This window comes from Parasteatoda tepidariorum, chromosome 4, assembly GCF_982258835.1.
Source record: "Parasteatoda tepidariorum strain Cologne lab strain chromosome 4, Ptep-v5.0, whole genome shotgun sequence".
Taxonomy (NCBI): domain Eukaryota; kingdom Metazoa; phylum Arthropoda; class Arachnida; order Araneae; family Theridiidae; genus Parasteatoda; species Parasteatoda tepidariorum.
Window position 1 is genome coordinate 105,989,718 of NC_141758.1, and position 6,212 is coordinate 105,995,929.

The 6,212-nt window shown below is 30.9% G+C and overlaps 1 protein-coding gene across 1 annotated transcript in view; it reads right to left on the reverse strand.

Moving 5' to 3' along the window:
- Positions 1 to 5,493, reverse strand: part of LOC110282031 (uncharacterized) — a 33,408-nt gene extending 27,915 nt beyond the window's left edge. Inside the window, exon 1 of the mRNA XM_043050022.3 lies at positions 5,237 to 5,493. The gene's annotated coding sequence lies outside the window, so the exon portion shown is untranslated. The remainder of the gene's footprint in view (positions 1 to 5,236) is intronic.
- Between the last annotated feature and the right edge of the window lie 719 nt (positions 5,494 to 6,212).

The window sequence follows — 6,212 nt, forward strand, 5'->3', positions numbered from 1 at the left end:
TTTCTCTGTAAAATGTCTCAAAAAGGACAAACTATTCACTCAAAAGAGAGAAATATCATAATGAAATGGAGAGAAATATTAACAAATTTATGAAATATTTAATGTTAAAAAAAATGCAGATAAAGTTTGCGAACTAAATATTTTTGCCATACTATCGCCAACTAGCAACCTTGTTCAGGATTGCTCACAACTTTCTCCCAAAAATAGCGAAATAGCATCGTCGCATACCACGTGATGAAGGCGGAGCCAAGTGCCTACTCCTGTTGAACGAGCTATACTGTTGTGAACATAATATTGGCTAGAATTATGATAAATTTCATAGAAGCATTAAATTTGTAACAATTTTTTTTAAAAGAAAAACAGCTGCTCTTTAAATATATGTATATAAATTCTAAAAATCCTTGGCAAAATTGAAAATAAGAAACACACACATTAGGTGTTGCGAGTTTAAGATATAAGCAAGGTAGAAGGATAAAAACGCTATCCAAATCATTCGTTAGAGAAGCGTAATTAAAAATACCAAAACCAGTTTGATTACCCGATGTATAACTTTAAAATATTTTTAATAGTAACCTTTTTACTACTCAGTTTTCTTCTGTAATCAGATAAGTTTACAGTCCTGTCTTCAACTGTAGTTATTATTTTAAAATTCTCCCTTAATCTCCCGTAATTCCCCCCGAATCTTTAGTGTGATATCTAAAAATATATAATAGAGGCGGTAATTACGAAAGACCTTATATAAGTCAGAAAAGGTTATTTACAAACTTGAGTGAATTCAAACACCAAAAAATTGCAAAAAAAATAACATAAAACGCAACGTGATAGAAACGCGTTAAAGTACAGTTTGCCTATAGAGAATTTTCAATCGCGAACTGGCCAAGAGTGCCCCATGACTTTACGGATGCATTGCATTGAAATACAAAATCATCCTAAATAAAATAAAAAATTTGAAATTTTTAAAGAAAATAAACTTAATGGTCAATATATCAGCTACTTAATCTTTTAATGAATTCAATCTTTAAGTTAACAATAATGAATCTTTATTACAATTACAGATTATTAATTACCAATAATAAAGATTAATAATTACTTTCCAATAATAAAGATTAATTTACAATAATCATTCTTTTCTCTTACAATAATATTATTTCAAATCATCATTATCTATAAGTAAAACTAGTATATTTCATAAGCATCAAAGCCATTAAAATAACGAGCGATTGTTAGCTTAAAGGAAATATTTAATAGTGTGATTTCAAATAAAGTATCATAAAAATACCTCCAACGACCTTTTTGTTTTAGTTTTTTTAAAGCAATCTAAGGCAGGTCCAAAAAGCAACTGAAAATTTAAAATTTTTGTATGGAAATTTCACAAAATATTTATTGTTCTTTTTTTAAGTTTTAACCCCTTGGGGACGGGTGATTCAGAAAAGCATTCGTACAAAATCAGAATCAAGTTGCAATTAAATAAAAAACGGTAGCTTAAATGTAGTCGTTACTAATTTGACAGACTTACTTTGCTTTTATTTTAATTATTGTTAGTTTAATCATATATATAATCAATGTTAAAACAAAGTATAACTAAATAGTTTTATTTTGAACAAAGTAATGGTGAATTAAATAAATCAAAAAATTATAACTCCGCCCACAAATAAACTGCTAAAGAAATACTTTGATTACCAGTTTTATCTTCTTACCCTGATTGATACGGTTTTTTGCTGTCACGTATTTGTGACAGTCGGCGCGAAAGGGTTAAGGAAGGAAATTTTGAAATGAATATGTACTTTAAAATCACTGAGACTACCAAACGAAAAATGGAGCCAATTTAGAATGTTGAACCTTTTGACTCAAACATTTCTGGCAATACAACTGTTCGACAAGCTGGACTGATCACTGGACAGAATTTGTTAAATTCCGGAGAACATGTGAAAAGTTTCAATTGTTGCCTTAAATTGAACTGTTGAAAGACGTACAACGATATTATTGTGTATTGTAAAGTTGTAACAACCTACATTTCGGGGGGAGGGGATTGAATAGGATGCCATAAAGTTCAATATTCAAAAGTGACATTAACCCCATTTTTTATAATAATGAGTTAAGTGAGTCAGTAGATATATTTAAGTTCCCATCAGTAATGTACCCACACATTTGTTCCGATTACGTGTGTCGAATGTCGTTCGTAAACAAACAACTCGTTATTTTTTTAGATTTCTTTTTTGGGGCGTATAAAGATGATGTTTGTTAATTGCATTCAATTAAGTTAATTGTTGCTATGCTACTGACTTCGCTGATAGTGAATATGGAATTCATTATAAATTAATAAATTTCTCGAAGTTTTCTTTGGAATCCACATAAAGGGCAATCTAACACTTTTTTGACTGACTTTCATCAAAAATCGAATAGAATGGATTAAATCCGAAAAAGAACAGATCTTACGTTTATTTTCTTTTTTTTCCTTCGTCGACGTAAAAGCTGATTTTAGTCATCTCACCTTATGTTGTTGGTCCAGTACGATTAAAATCGAAATTTATACCTATAAACATCTGAAATCTTTGAATAAAGGGCATCATATAAAAGAGCTTCTGTTTGTTTTCTTTCAAAAGTTCTTTACGACTTGGAGGAGCTTGATATTTTTTTTCTTCATTTAACTGTTTCTTAGTAGTATTTCCCGAGAAGGAATTATTAAATTACCAGATAATACAAAGAAAAGTTTTATTGGAATCCAAAAACACTATTGGGATAAATGTGGTATCACTGTTAGCATCTTGTGTCTCCAAACATTTTGAGTTTCAATGCGTGATATCATTTAGAATAAAATACATTCGAAAATAATAATCATTCTAACCTAATTTTAGAAATATCTCAGTTTGTACTGGCAGAATGAAGTTGGTGTGCTATGACCAATTTTGGCAACGCACCTTCAGTTATTTGGATTCTTATTTGCTTTTATTTTGCTTCTTTTCGAACTCTCACTTTTTTGACGCATCTTTTGTTGAAATATGCAAAATGATAATAAAAAAACTCACGATTTAAATAGATTCACAAAAATAAAATTTAGTATTCCTCTACGAAAAAATATGCAGATTCAGTTCTGGTTAACGAATGCACTTATGGAATCAGTTTTAAACTGTAAATTTTATTTTTATTTTATATCGTTAAACAGCCCACCCAATTTTTGGGTTTACGACTACTGATGTTCAACTCCGTAGCCTTGTAATTTTGAACCAATCCAGAAGACAAGGAAACTCCTGGATCAGTAACCCCCAGAGGTATTGATTTGTTATGGAAACATGGAGGACTTTGCGATTCGACAGATTTAACGTGCATCAGTCACTATTTGCTACACAGGGAGTCTTCGGCTTGCGAGATCGAACCCACGAACTCTTGGACATGGGCCAGTGCCCTACCATCCAGGTTATCCTTGACTTTCTTAAACTGTGTATGAAATGATTCACATTAAAGATTCTTTTATTTGGGAGGACTAGGTATGTACTTTATTTACGTCGCACTAGAGCTGCACAATGGGCTATTGGCAACGGTCTGGAAAACATCCCTGAGGAAGATTCGAAGACATACCATCACAATTTTGATTCACTACAGAGGGGATGGCTCTCCTGCTTCGGTTGCCCAACGACCTACGAGGAAAGTCGAGCACTTTACGGTGGAACAGTTTAACGAGGACCAATACCGCGCACCCTCCGTCCCTATGTAGGCTGATCAAAGCGGTCACCCACCTACTTACTAAGTGCAGCGAGTGATGCTCGATTTCGGTGTTCTACTGGTAACCGTGTCTTAACGATCAGTCCACTGCGGCACTAATAATAATTATATATAATTATAATATTTAAATGCCGTTTATCGTAAAAAGAGTTAAATAGACATTCAATATTTTTTCAACAGTTTAGTAATAGTTTAGAAAGCATTTTAAATTTTAGGGTATACAAATTTATATATGTGTGCAATTTAAAATGGCAAAATACAAAATTTGAACGAAACAGGTATAATACTTCCTGAATTAACCAATTTTAAAAAGTCGTATGTTTAAAATTTGATTTCTGTTTGATTCTGTCTATTTTACCAATTCGGTTCAAATTTCGCATTTTGTCATTTAAAATTAGGCAATTTTAAAATGATAAAAACCTTATGATTAAAAATGTTTTTACAGAAAAAAAAAATTAATAAAAAAAAAAATAAATAAAAAACTATTAAAAGCTATGTTACATCGAATTAGAATTAAACAGTTTTACAATTGTGTGCCAAAATTCTTTAATTGTTAAAAAAGTTCTAAAGATAGAAAATCGGGAAAGTGAAAAGAACATTAAAGAGCATCGACTTATTTATTATTCTCCATACCACCAGTTCAAAATTTTTAATTTTATTTTTTTGGGTCTGATTTTTTAACATAGTCTCCATTAATTAATTAGCATATTTCATGTTAGATCCTAAGAAATTAACATTGAGATGAGGTGCGTCCTTGTTGATGAAAATCCTATCAATAGATCAAACGTAATTCAGGGTTTAATTTTTTTTTGCACACTGTTTCATTGTTTGATTATTATAAAAAATCGACAAAGTAGATTAGCGATATTATAACCAAACATTATACTTGGTATAGAAGTCTTAGCGTAACTATATACACTTACGTCTTAAAGTAAACTCACTTGAAAACAGAATCGAAATACGTATATTTAAAAAAAAATGTTCCAAAATGTACTCAGATTATTAATGTTCTATTAAACTGTTCCAAATTTTGCTTTTGTATAATATAGTTTTTAACCGTTCTTTGAAATCACGGTTTCTTGACACTAGCTTTGTATATGTGAACAATTAAAGTATTGTTCAACGTATGTCATTAAAAATTGACAGAAAAAATTTAATAATTTTCTCTAGTTTAATGCAATTTAATTTACGCAGATTTAAGAGTTATTTAGCAATAATCGAACATAATCTTAAATATATACAAATGCATTTTTTTTTAAAAATTTGAATGCTTGATGAATGAGAAACCCATTTTTTTTAAAAAGTTAATGTCAAAACAGTTTTGTTTTGCAAATTTAATTTTATGATTAAGGACTGTTTGTAACTGCAAATTTAATTAAATTCTTTTTTGTTGCTTTCTAAAGGAAATAAATTCATTTTTAAAAAAATGAGAGAGTTAGAAATAATTTTACATTCGATAAAACAAGTTTTCATATGCTTTAAAAAAAAAATTAATAGGAAAAGAAAAAGTACTCACTCTCTAAATCGTTTGAAGCAACGTACGGAAAGAGCAGACGATTTCGTAATCATGAAAGTCTTGGTTTAGAGTTCTAAAGACGACCGGGCAGTCTTCACTATCATTTATAGGCAGACAAAAAAAAAGAAAAAAGAAGGCAATGGCAGTTGACCTACTGACTCACAGAACAGTATACGGATACACCCTCGGGAAACAGACGTTTTTTTCGCCAGAATTAAAATATGATCCACCTGTGCCTACAAGTTTAAGGTTATTCTGCGGATAATTTTATTAGAAAACGATATTGGAAACTTAACGAACGACGACCGGTGATTGAGATTATTAATCATAATCGATATAAAGAGTCAATGCTCTGGTCTGGTTGCATATATTAGGAGTCACGGTCACTTTTACTCACAATAAAAGATTTTAAAAAAAAATAAAAAAAATAAATAATTATGTTATAGTAATTTCTCTGTCGGCTTCGATTAATTTATCTGTCATAGAACTTGCAATATGAAAACCCGTTACTTTCTTTGCGAGAAAATGAGTAGTGTTACTTTTGAGTCTAGAACTAGACTGCACTTCTGTTGGAAAGTTCGAAAATGGAGTTTTTTTTTTCTTTTTTTCAAGAAATATTTAGAAAGTATATTAGAAAGTATTTTGGACATTTTTCTGTTATAAAGATATCAAAGATGGCGGTCGCTCGATCACTGAATTATTAATATTTATGTTAATAATTGGCCGATTTGCATAAAAATTGAGTTAGTATGCTTAAATTACTGTTTATAAGTTCAATAACAAAGTGTAGATGCAAAAAAGAAATCGTGCGGATGGGTGACCACTAAGATAAGTCTGCGTAGGGACAGAGGGTGTGTGGTATGGGTCCTCGTTAAACTGTTCTACCGTAAAGTGCTCGACTTCGCGTGCAGGTCGTCGGGCTACCGAAGCGGGGATGCCATCCCCTCTGCAGAGGATCAAAATTGTGATGGCATAT